The sequence below is a fragment of the Meles meles genome, chromosome 11 (assembly GCF_922984935.1).
Source record: "Meles meles chromosome 11, mMelMel3.1 paternal haplotype, whole genome shotgun sequence".
NCBI lineage: Eukaryota > Metazoa > Chordata > Mammalia > Carnivora > Mustelidae > Meles > Meles meles.
In genome coordinates this window covers 4,338,614-4,352,091 of record NC_060076.1, presented here as the reverse complement: position 1 = coordinate 4,352,091, position 13,478 = coordinate 4,338,614, and the positions used below count along the sequence as shown (strand labels likewise).

The 13,478-nt window shown below is 47.4% G+C and overlaps 1 protein-coding gene across 2 annotated transcripts in view; it reads right to left on the bottom strand.

The window, feature by feature from the left end:
* Positions 1-13,478, bottom strand: part of MED27 (mediator complex subunit 27) — a 208,348-nt gene that overhangs the window by 61,660 nt on the left and 133,210 nt on the right. The window lies entirely within an intron of this gene.

The window sequence follows — 13,478 nt, the reverse complement described above, 5'->3', positions numbered from 1 at the left end:
TCTTAAAGAATGCATACCGGTTTGCCAGAAAGTCAGGAGGCGGACAAGAAAGCCACAGGCAGAGGTAAGGACGGGCACGAAACACAGAAGCAAATGGGCATGGAGTATTTGGACTCTCTGGTTCTCAAGGAGCCTCTGGAAACACGAAGGTTTTTGCACTTGTCACAGTAAGTGGAGGAGAGCTGTGGCATTCAGCTGCTTGGGGCCAGGGACACTCAAACATCTGCAATACGTGCAACACGTGCCAACGGTGCCTCCCCTGGGAGCATCAGAGCGCACGGAGAATGCCCAGCTGGGGGAAGGATGGGCGGTAACTAAGGCCAGGTTACAGAGACCACACAGGCTTCCCTACGGAGGAGGGCTTTATATCCTGCAAGCGACAAGAAGCCAACAGAGCAGGACATGGGCAGGATGAGACCCACTCTTTGGGACGATCAGTCGGACGTGGAAGATGGAGAGGAGGCAGTATGTCCAGAAACGAGACCAGGAGACCAACTGGATGGGCTGTGGCAAGAGTTCCGGCAACAGGGTGGACAGCAGGGCCGATGGGCGGAGGCGCCGGCTGGAAGACGCCGGACAGGACGGACACCACATCAGGAAGTGTATCTGTGGCATTCCGCGTGTACGGGGACGCTCACGGCTAGAGATGACAGGTGGGGTTATCGTCCACATGGTATCCGGACCAGGATTTGTTACAAGAATGAAGTTAAGTACTGGGACAGAAGGCTGTCACACTGGGGGCGGGTGGAAGATGAGGAGTCTGGAAACCAGGTACCCTGAACTAAGCCCCAGCACTTAGCACTGAATACAACTGAATTAGACAATTAAAAAAAAAAGTTATGGTAGTTGCGGCATGTGGTGCCTTCCCTCAACCCACTGCTCACCCTGGCCCACAAAGGTAGGTGCCACTTGTCTCTACCAGACAGCAATTTCATATAAAGCACGCAAAACATTTTAAAGTAAAATCCAACTCCTCTGGAGTTGGAATAGCTTCCTCCAACATTTATATTCACGATTGTAAATGCCAGCTTAATGAAATATCCCTGTTAAGGTTGATGGAATATGCTTCCCATTGCTTGGGGGACATATGCAATTGACATGTGTTGAGGGAAGTTAGAGATCTGAGTTTTGGGCTTTAACAGGTGTCATTAGAAATGGTGCCTGGGTGGCTCGGTTGGTTAAGCAACTGCCTTCGGCTCAGGTCAGGATCCCAGAGTTCCCAGATTAAGGTCTGCATTGGGCTCCCAGCTCCACAGGGAGTCTGCTTCTCCCTCTGACCTTCTCCCTTCTCATGCTCGCTCTCACCGTCTCTCTCTCTCTCAAATAAATAAATAAAAAAAAATCTTAAAAAAAAAAAAAAAGAAATGGCAGAACCTGACAACTACTGGCATACTGGTATCTTGGGGTGTGGATCTAGGGTGCCTCAAGGGGCTTTCGCTAATTTAGAATAAGTATTTTCTTTCTTTCTTTCTTTCTTTTTTTAAAAATAATTTTATTTATTTATTTGACAGACAGAGATCACAAGTCGGCAGAGAGGCAGGCAGAGAGAGAGGAGGAAGCAGGCTCCCTGCTGAGCAGAGAGCCCGATGCGATGATGCTGCTGCGGGGCTCCATCCCAGGACCCTGGGATCATGACCTGAGCCGAAGGCAGAGGCTTTAACCCCTGAGCCACCCAAGCGCCCCTAGAGTTAAGTATTTATAGAGAATCATAGGAAAACTATCAAACTAAACATACATTCAGATGACAGATGAAAGTGCACCACTGCCTCTGGGAATGACTATGCTGAATTAACAGCCACAGAAGCTAAAGACGAAACATAGACCTAGAAAATGGTATTTGAAAATAGGGAAGAAGGAAGGAAGGAAAGAAACAGTATAAGCTGTTCTTTGAAATTAGTTCTAAGAAAAAACAATGCTTGTGTCAGAAAATTACATAACTCAAAAAGAAACGTTTTTAGACTCAGCTGTCAGAAAACTGTAAACCAGATTTAATGCCCAAGCATTTTTTAAGCCGCTCCATCCTCGTGCCCGAAAGTATCGAATCCACCTGCTTCCTATCCACAGTGCGCACGGACAGCAGCAGAATTTTCAGCGCTGCGCTATAACCTGGAAGCCACCAGAAGCTCACCGAGAAGCCAAGTACAAATGGTAAGACATACTGAATATAAAACGAGGGGATGCAGAATAGAAAGAAATACTTATTCTAAGAGTAGAAGCTGCATCAGCAGGTGACCGACCAGGTAGCCTAAAGAGACAGGGCTCGGGGCTCTAGCTGGGGTGTAAGTGTAGTGTAATTAGCCTTCTCTGCACCAGGCGCCCTTTCTAATGGAAGCCACAGTCCCTGTCCCTCAGGAACAAGCACGGAAGCAAAAACTGCAGAGATTTCTGGAAGCTTATCCATCACCTCCCAGAGGGTCACAGACCAAGGTTAAGATCCCTGCCATTACAGCAACAGCTAATTTTAAAAGATTAAGTAGGAATGGGTTAGGGAGCCCCCACAAAAGGACATCTGTATGTTTTAACAGAATACTGTATCTACACAGAACTTAAAACCATACGCTTTCAAAGCCAAAGCCAAGCACATTTAGCAGAAGCACTCACATACTTTGCCTAAGAAACCTCAAATCAAATGGGTCCAGAAAGGTCACCGAGGCCACGACCCCCTCTCTGTGTCCCTAGCGTGGCTTCCCATTCCTGGGGTGTTGAGTCCCAAGTTCGTCTCCGGCACCAGGGAGGCTGGATGCTCCGAGGGTAAGTGGCACGCCCAGCAGGCGGGGGCTTCACTCAGCTGATGTCCCACCAACTAAAGAAAGTCTGAACTCTCGGGTCTGACAGACTAGCGTCTGAACTGTCACACTGTCACTAACGATTGGGGGTTATCTTTCAGCGGTGTGCCCCGAGCCACCCAGCGCCTGGGGGCCCTGCTGGGGCCATGTAAAGAACAGAGCTGCAGCCTGGATTGGAGAACACACTGAGTACACGAGGACCCTTATGGGAGAAACATCTAGTATCAGGACAGCCACTGTGCCCAGTGAATTCTACACCAGGAAGGACAGTGTTTCTTTTACAAATCATGCATGATGATATAAATGCTTATTACGTGGAACGTGAACATGGTTCCGAAAGCCCAAACCATACACAAGGTACATTCAGAGCCCTGTCAACTCTCCCCACATGCGTCCGACCTACTCTCTGCCCACACACCTCTCTCTCCCCAAGTTCCCTGCTGCGGCTTTACCTTTCCTGTGTTTCCCCTTAGAGACAAGCAGATGATGGTTATCTGATATCCTCTTCCTTACCAAGAAGGAAGCATATTAAAGAACACTCTTACGCTTTGCTTTTTTTCTCCCAACAATATATCCCGGAACTCACTTCGTGGGAGTCATAGAGGTCTTTTGTGTTCTTTAAAAAAAAAAAACAAAAAAAAACCAAACCACAGAGCACTGGGTGTTATACGCAAGCGATCAATCATGGAACACACATCACAAACTAATGATGTACTGTATGGGGACTAACATAACACAATAAAAACAAAAAAACCAGGAATGGCGTGGCCCCATGGTGTGGCTGTGTCATAGTTTCTGCAGCCCCTCTTCTCTGCTGGGGCATGGAGGTCATTTCCTGGTTTTGCAATTACAGACAAGCAGCAATTCAGAGCCTGTGGGCGTGCATGCTCGTCCTGTAGGAGGCGTGTGAGCGGCGCGACTTCCTGGGGGTAGCACTGCTGGGTGGAAGGTACAACGCACATACGGTTGTGTCGGCCACTGCCCGAGTCCGTCCATGGGGGCTGCAGCGCTCTGCGGTCCTCCGGGCCCACCAACGTGTTATGATACTTTTTAAATCTTTGCCAGTCTGGCAGTGAGAAATGGTACCTCAGTGCCGTTTTAATCTGCATTTCGCTACTGATGGGAAGGGTGAACATCTTTTCCTGCGTAAGTGCCATTTTACATCTTTTTTGGGGGGGGCGTGAATTGCCCCCCCCCCCCCATTTTTGGTCTTTTCCCCTTTAAGATTTAAAAACTGATCTTAGGGATGTTAGCTCTGTATCTGTGACACATATTGCAAATATTCCTCCCAGACTGCTGGCTGCCTTGACTCTACTTTATAAAGGCTTTTTCCTTTCTATGACTGAGCCCTACCCACTGGAGACGCTACCCTTCCCTTATGCTAAAGTTTCATACGTACTTGAGTCCCCCTGCCTGTTTTACTCTGCTAGCCTGTTCGTCTACGGATAAGCCAATGCCACGCAGTTTTAATTACAGAAGTTTCAGAGTATGTTTCAGTGCCCAAGAGACAAGGTCTTTTTTGGTGTCTTCCTATCCTCTCTTCCATGTTTCTCTTCCTTATGAACTTTAGTATCAACCCAAAAAAATCTTTTAGTGATTGCATTAAATTCTTCACGTTTACTGATGGGTACGGTCTCAATTTAGTCACATAATCAGACAGCCATCATGTGCTCTCCTTTCCAACACCTCCTCCTCTGAATGATGCTGTCTTTGCCGGCTCACTCCGCTACTGACGGATGGACTGTATTCAGGAGGCCTTCTATTTCTGTTCTCATGCTCACCTTTGTACCTATACATGTCAATGCCCGCAGACTCCCATTTTTCTTAGCATCTCGTTTCCCGATTTTTAATGGTGTCTTCCCATGGTCACCAACACACACCCAGTCTTGCACCAACAACTGAACACGGTCAGTCCCTAGGCTCAGGTGCCCCACTCAGCCACGGAGGTGTGTAGCTCACCCTGGGCAAACTACACAGAGAAATCTTGTACATGTAAAACGGTCTTTCCGGGCTTTGCTACTAGAAAGACACACATATCCTCGATTCGCACCGTCTCTGAAAACGTCAGTCCATCACTGCTCTACTCTACGAATTGTTTTGGAGACATCTGACGCCAATCTAATACTTCTGCTTTGTGGGTTATTGGGATTTTTTTTTTTTAAAGACGCTTTGAGGACTTTTCCCTCTGTCTTTGAAGTCTGCTGGCATTACTCGAATGTATCTAAGCCTTCATTGCCGCTGGTCAATTTCCCAAGCATCCGGCGAGCCCTTCCGAGGTGTTGATTCAGCCCTTCTTTAACTCAGAAATCTTTCTCACAGTCTTCCATACTTACATCGATTCCATTCTTTTTTTTTCTTCTCCACCGACTCTGATTATGTCCGTGTTGTCTCCTTTTTGCCTGCGTCTCACGTCAACCACTTCCCCCCCGACCCGTTCTGCTTCTTGGTCTTAGTGTGTCTTTCTCCAGGTTGTTCCCGCCTTTCCTCAATGTTCTCTATCCAGCTTCACGCGAATATTTTCTTCCCCAAAGATCTTGAAATTTAGCCTTAATTTCCGAGATAGTTTTGTCATTTTCTTCCAAGTTTCCAGAATATACTAAATCCTTTTCATTTCTGTTCTTAATTTCTGATTCAAGTCTTTTTCCCCAAATGCTTGAGGATATTTAAACCAGTTCTGTGTGCCACACTAGACAGTTTTTCCTGCTCTGTGGTGCGTGGCACATCTTCAGTTGAGGTTATGTATTTGTTCGACTTTTCGTTATGAAAAATTTCAAATATCTAAGAAGTGAGAAGCACGGCAGAGTGAACATCCATATGCCCGTGAGCCAGATCCTGTGACTGTCGTCTCATTCTACTTGCCTTATCACAGACTCAGTCGTCCGTCCATCCGTCCATCCATCCATCCATCCATCCCAGATTCACCTATCTAGTCATCTATCAACCCACCTTATTTTTTGGATGCATTTTCAAGTTGCAGTCATTAGTATACTTCATCCCTAAACACTCAGGCAAGCACATCCTCGAGTGGAGTTTAACATTGACGTAAAAAAATTTTTGAGGTAAAATTTGCCTGTGACGAAACGTATCATCTTTAGCGTACCAGTGTCTGAATTCGGAAAAGTGCATACAGCCATAGGAACCACACCTCTCTGAAGATATGGAACTCCTGCCCCACCACAGAATGCTCCTTCCTGCCCTTCCCAGTTGATGCCTGCCCCATCCCTCCCAGGGGAATACTCTTCTGCTTCTATCCACCTTAGTGGTGGTCCGTTCTAGAACTTCATGTGATGCAACTACACAGTACGTCCTCTTCCGTGAGGCATTTTCCCCTCAGCAAAGCTTAACAGTTGGTACGCAAGTGATACAGTGCAGTAGGGTTTGTCTGTACTTTCTTCCTCTCTTTCTTTTTAAATCACACATGGTTTGGAGTGTGGGCATTCTTGGTCTCCTAATCGTGCTTACTGTGCAGTTTCTGTAGTTGTACTTTTTTTGTTTTTCTGTATTGTTTGGAGAATTTGTGGAGAGACTTGAATTTAGATGGCCATCCACAGGGTTTCTGTGAACGTGTTCAGACACGAAGGAAGAGAGATTGCTTAATAACTGCCCAGATTGAACAACGATCAAGATTCTGCCACACCTGCTTTCTCCGTCCCTCCCCTTCTGCTGCCGTATTTTAAAGCACACTCCTACATCATGTCGTGTCCGCTCTAAAACTTCAGTATCCGCCTCTAAAACACACACCTTTTGTTGCACTTAACAAAATTACCCCAAATTCCTTGCTATCAGTTGAAATTCAGACCATGAGCAGGTCACTTGGATTGCTTGAGAAAATTTTCTCTTACAGTTGGTTTGTTGAATCAGGATCCAAGCAAGCTCCACACGTCACGTACTGCCACTGAGCCTCTGTAGCGTTCCATCCTCCCTGCTTTTCTCCCATCACTGACTTTGTCGAAGAAACAGACTTTGGAGAAGAAACCGGCCTGTATGCTGTTCCCCATTCCTTTACCTTGTACTTTGACTTTTTTTTAAACCTCAAAGTTCTCTATCACTAATAAGTTTCCATTCGTATCACTGCCATTGCAACGAACATTTCTGGAACCACCTTTTTGAAATTTAGTTCGATATACTGCTTTGAATATGCTTAACAGTTGAATATACTTCTCCTTGAAGCAGTCGTTCTCAAACGGTTTGGTCTCAGGACCTCTCTACACTCTTGAAAATTACTGAGGACCCCAAGGAACTTCTCTTTCTGTGGGATACAGCTACCAATATTCACCGTATTAAAATAAAACAGAAACGCTTGATGATTGGAGCCGATCAATGGGTGTCCGTGTGATGACATCATCTTATGCAATAGACGTTCTGGAAAATGCCCACCGTGAATGTGTGAGTAAACAAGAGTAAGAAAGGACAGCGATGTCTTAGTATTGCCACAAGAACAGTTCTGACTTTGCAGACCTCCTGAAAGGGTCTCCATGACCCCTTGCTGCCAAACCGTGGTTGAGAGCTGCCGCCACAAAGAATGCATCTGACCTTTGTCTTTTGGATCGAGGTTTGGTAAAGCAATTTTGATGGGTCCAAAATGAAGCAGAACTAAAAAACAGATTTAAAAAACAATTCGAATTTCATGTAGTTAGCAAATAGTATATGATTAGTTTCAGAGGTAGAATGTAATGATTCATCATTCTAATATTAACACCCAGAGCTCATTACATCAAGGGCCCTCCTTAATGCCCGTCACCCAATTACCCCCTCCCCCCACCCACCTCCCTTCCAGCAACCCTCAGTTTCTTTCCAAGTGTTAAGAGTCTCTTACGGTTTCCTCCCTCTCTATTTTTATCTTACTTTATTTTTCCTTCCCTTCCCATGTTCATCTGTTTTGTTTCTTAAGCTCCACATATGAGTGAAATCATGTGGTATGTCTTTCTCTGACTTCCATTGTTGAGCATAATACCCTCTAGTTCCAACCACATCATTGTAAATGCAAAGATTTCATCTTTCTGATGGCTGCATAATATTCCATTTTTTGTGTGTGTGTGTGTGTGTGTGTGTATGCACACACGCACTTACATAGACCACATCTTCTTTATGCATTCATCTGTTGATGAACATCTGGGCTCTTTCTACAGTTCGGCTACTGTGGACATTGCTGCTGTAAATACTGGGGTGCGTGTGCCCTGTTGAATCACTACGCTTGTATCCTTTGGCTAAATACCCAGTAATGCAATTGCTGGATCATAGGGTTGTTCTAGTTTTAACTTCTTTTTCTTCTTTTTTTAGATTTTATGTATTTGAAAGTGAAAGCAAGAGAGAGAGAGAGAGAACATGAGCTAGAGGGGAAGAGAGGCAGAAGCAGGCTCCCCGCTAAGCAGGGAGCCCTACTATGGGGGACTCAATCCCAGGACCCTGTGATCATGACCTGAGCCGAAGGCAGACACTTAACCAACTGAGCCACCCAGGCGTCCCTATTTTTAACTTTCTGGGAACCTCCAGACTGTTTTCCAGCTTGCACTCCCACCAACGGTGTAAGAGAGCTCCCCTTTCTCCGGCACCCTCTCCAACTTCCACTGTTTCCGGACTTGTTCGTTTTAGCCATTCTGACTGGTGTGAGGTGGCATCTCGTGGTTTCCATCTGTATTTCCCTGATGCCGAGGGATGTTGATCATTCTTTCACGTGTCACTTAGCCATCTGTATGTTGGAAAATATATGGGAAAATATATGGGAAAATGTTCAAGTCTTCTGCCCATTTCTTGACAGGACTTTGTAATAAATCTTACAAAATGGCATTTAAAAAAAAAAGCATTTAACAAAAAATTCCAATAATGTTCTGTGCTATGACAAAATGCCGACACACGGGTGGAGTTTGTGACTGCTGTGTGTCACAGAACGTCAGCACCCAACGGCCTTCAGGAATATCTGAAGGTCAGCTGAAGTCACCACCTGAATCTTTCTATGTCTGAGGAAGGCACGTTTTGCTACTTTGGAATTGCTGGTGGGTGTAAAGGAGTTTAACCACTAGGAAAACCCCGTGGTGTTTTCACGGTCACACGTCCGCACGCCCTAATGCAGGGTTTCTCCACTTTGGCCCTTTGATTTTGGGCTGGACGGCCCTTTGAGGCCGGTAGGGGGACGGCCCTGCTCGCTGTAAGGTGGCTGGTGGCAGGTCTGGGCTCTACCCTCTGCATGCCAGGAACACTCCTCCCCCCGAGCTGTGATAGGTAAAAATGTTTCTAGATTTTGCCAAATGTCCCCTGGGAGGCAAAAATCACCCTGGCTGAGAACCACCTCCCTAAACCGAGCACTCTGCGCATAGGGGTAGCTCCAGGAAAAACACAAGCCTGGGGTCCCAAGGATATGAACAAGAACATTCAGAGCAGACCGTTCACAGTATAAAAACCAAAACCAAAACAAATCAACAAACACTGACAGAAAGAAGGATAATTAAATTAGCAATGTAATAGAATATTTCATTTTAGCAAAACGAATACACTATAGCTAAACCAACTTTTTGAATGATATCAAACAAAAAAAAACGCTGAGTGAAAAAATTACGTCCCTAAAGACAACATATGATAGTTTTTAAAAATAATTAAGTACAACAGGCAAAATTAAAGAATACATCATTTGAGAATACATATGTACGTGTTAAAGCTTCCCTCGTAACAGGCAAGAAAGAGAACGACACGTGAAGGGAGGACTGACAGCTCCCCGCGGGGCAGAGGCAGGGGACGGGACAGGAGGGGCTGCTCACTGGGTGTACACGCTGCAGATTAAATTCTAGCTCTGGAACTGGGAGGCAGGTTCGCAAATGTTCACTGTCTTATCAACAAAATACGACAGGGCCACAGCGGGATCAATGAGGACAGTGCGTCAGGAATCAAGGATCATGATCAATTCAATTCTACACCTAAGGTTAAAATAAAATTTAAAATAAGGGCGCCCGGGTGGCTCAGTGGGTTAAAGCCACTGCCTTCGGCTCAGGCCATGATCTCAGGGTCCCGGGATCGAGCCCCAAATCGGGCTCTCTGCTCAGCGGGGAGCCTGCTTCCCCCCCTCTCTCTGCCTGCCTCTCTGCCTACTTGTGGTCTCTGTCTGTCAAACAAATAAATAAAATCTTTAAAAAAATAAAAACAAAAACAAAATAAAATAAAATTTAAAATAATCCCAGCCCTCCATACAGTCCGTGATTCTGGTCCACCGCACAGTCTCCTCTCCTCTGCTGGCTCCCGGCACTCCGGCCATCCTGCCTTCTTGGGTTTTTCCGAACGTCCCCACTGTCATCCCATTAGGGTCTTCTGTACCTGCCCTCCCAGACCCAGCTCAGCACCTCGGCCCCCTTCCTGCAGGTGTCTCCTCGCAGAGGGCTTCCCTGACTCCCAGCCCCACTCCCATGGTACTGCTGTCTCTCTCTAGCCCCGGTCCTGCTTCCTTCCCCCTTGGCCTTATCCCCATCTGCCCCACATCACACGACAACTGGCTGGTGTCCATCTCCCGTTCACCAACACCGGCTAGACGAGTACAGGAACCTCAGTCAAAGCAGAGCAGCACCCACAGCCACGCCCTCCTCTCCTGGTGCTCCGGGTACTCACTGAGGAAGTGAAGGAGTGCTTTAGGAACCCAGCTCAGAAAACAGTCTGCCGCCACAGCTGGGACTTACCAAACAGGCTCGCCTTCACCAGAACTCCACGGGTACAAGGGGTTGAATATCGGTTCTCAAAGGGGCTGCAGAGATGATCTGAGGCTTCAGTGGGGCACCTGTGAGACGTGTCCCTGGGGCTCTGTTCTGGAGCCGAAGAACGGGAGTTTCTGTGCTCTTGCCAGGATGTGCATTTCCCAGAAACAAGACTAGTGATTCTTGGATCTACTAAAGTTCGAGAACTATGGAACCCAGTGGAGAAACCGAAGCCCAGAACAGTTAAGCAGGTTAGCTGTTCAACAGTCTTTCCTACCACGAGAGCTTCTGATAGAACAAAATGAGATAATTAGTCTGAACGGTTTGAAAAAGATGCGTTATTCAAAAGCAAGGCATGAACCCGTTGAAGAAGTTAAAGGTTAGTGAAAATGTGTATTTAGAAAGATTGATAAATGAGTTTTCTCTCTTGTAAATCATATAACATCAAGAAAGATTTATAAAATATCAAGGTATATTTCAAATATCATGGTTAAGGCTTCATTTTTTCCTCCTTTTCTACGTTCGTATACCTAGTAGATCAGTCAAAAATTGCAGATTAATATTTTAAATGCCAAAAGAAGCCAGCTGCTTGTTCTAGTCTCTGACTCAGTTAAGCTCTTAACAATATTTTGACTGTTCGAAGAAAATTAATAATGGGATGTTAGGTGGTAGATTAACTGAAACTAAATATCAACAGAGCTAGACTTATTTTTGGATGGCTGAGCTCATCCCTTCAAAGAACGGAAACAGGATTGATTATATCATGAGTTATTAACTTACACAACACCGAAACAGCCCCCTCCACCCCCCAACAGAGCAGAGAGCCAGCCACAGTGCATTTAAAGATTATGTAAGAGGCTGAAAGTTTTTATTTCCCATCAGCCAGGACTCGGGGTTTACAGGATACAGCCAATTACCTAAGGCTCACAAAGACGCCAGAAGAAGTGAGGGCGATAATGATTCTGACACCAGAGCTGCTGCCGGTCCCCTGAGCAGCAGCCCCCTGCAGCCAAGACGGACAAACTGATACACATGAAAGAGAAAGATGCTTTTCTCTGTCATCCGCGTATCTACGCAGCAGACACTCCCTGAGCACCTACGAGTCCTCCCTCCCCTCCTCTAGCTGCCCCTCCCACGATGCACCATCTGGGGGTCCACACATGTGAAAGGGATACACACACGGGCTTCAAGTCGAACGCCTAGCCCAGGCCGGAAGCTGGCCGCCCCTAATGGTTCTGGTGGACTCCGAAGCCCTGATACCTACAGCCAACGAAGAAAGGTTGGTTTTGCTTTTGATGAGCCCAAGTGTCCCCGATCCCCTAGAAAAGCACGAAACTTGCACCCTCCCTCTCCCCCTTCTTCATTGCGCAGAAACCTGATGCCAGACTGTGGCTCCCGATTACAGGTCTTTGTACGTCTGAGGTCCTCCGCTGCTTCCTGGCGGCTGCTTGGGGGCAGAGGGAAGGAGGATCGGAACGGAACACCACACCTGCCTTTTGTTCACAGAAGCTCTGGAGTTCGATGACTTTACGTCGTTTTACTGTGTATGTGCGCAACCCCCCCGGCAGGTACTCACACCCCCAAACTTGAAGAGATCTGGAACAAGTCAGCAGAAGGGGCTGACGGCAGAAGACTGGTCACTTTGCCAGAGCCGTTTCCGGGCCCCAGCCTAGGCCAGTGCGGGCACCACGCCATCGCATTCCACAGCTCGAGTGGCCCTGAGGAAAAAGCGGTCTGTTCTGCTCGGCTCCCAGCACTCCCTCTCCTCCTCCCGATGCAGGCCTACACCGGCTCCGGAGCTTGGGCTAAACAGCCACCTGCATTCTGGTGCCAAACGCTCAGGTCCCCGTTACTCAGAAAGCACAACTGGAAACAACCCAGCACACACAGAGAAAGAACTCAGCGCGTCCAGTCACAGAATGGGCCGTTCCGTAACAGTGAAGATGACCCAACTACCAGGTACGAGCCCCAGCAGGTGTGTCCTGGCTGAGTCAGGATCCACCCCAGAAACCACTCACAAGGAAGGAAGGGAGGGAGGGAGGGAGAGAGTGAGGAAGGGGAAACAATACACATGGTATGACACTATTTTTATAAGGTTCAGAATTCCACAAAACTAATTTGTGTATTATTTAGGAAAGCATGCCCACCGCGTAAAAGGCATTTTAAAAGGAAGGGAAGAGGACGATGATCAGGATGGTGGTGACTCTGGGTAGAGAGGCAGGGACCGGGAGGCACAGACTGGTTATGCTCTGCTGCTTAAACTGAGTGGTGAGTTCCTGGGGTTATCGTTATGCTTTATAATCGACACTTACTATAAACATTCGTTTGTATATATGAAATGACATAATAAAACTTTAAGAAGAAATTGCCAGCTCAGTGCCTGGTAGTCCAAATCTTACTTGCCGCCACCAAGAGCTAAACCGATGGGAGAAGGAAGGGACCCTTCCTTTGTAACAGGACACGTGGACATCTCCCTTACCAGGCAGATGCCGCTTTCCCAGCCCTGCCTCTCTCCTGCGGGGACTCGCCTCCTCCACCCCACACAGTTCCGCGGGGCCACCACGGCGTGACTTCCTTCCCATCACAGACAGACAAGCTCAGGAGAGCCTGGCAGGAGCGCTCTGTCCGGGTTGTAGGAGCACGGGCACAGGATGGAAGGCAGGGGATGATGAGTCATTTGGGCCACAGGGTCCCCACAGGACCGTCACCCTGCTCTGGACGCCCCAGGGCTGCCCTGGTTTTTGTCCCTCCTGGCAGATCACCTCTACCTTCCGGTCTGTGAGCAGCCAGCATCATTAGAAAGCAAAACAAAGACAGAAACGAACCCTTTTCTTGCTTAAGTTAATCAGAGCAGGTTTCCGCTGGCTGCACTCAAGGAGGCCTGGCTGACTCAGGAGGAAATGTCGTTTTATGAAAAGGCACAGGTGCGGTCTGCACGCCGGCCGAGGCAGGTACAAGGCGACGCCAGCAGAGATTGCTCCTGTGTGTCCTGCGTCACCAGCACTAACGGTCTGTCCTG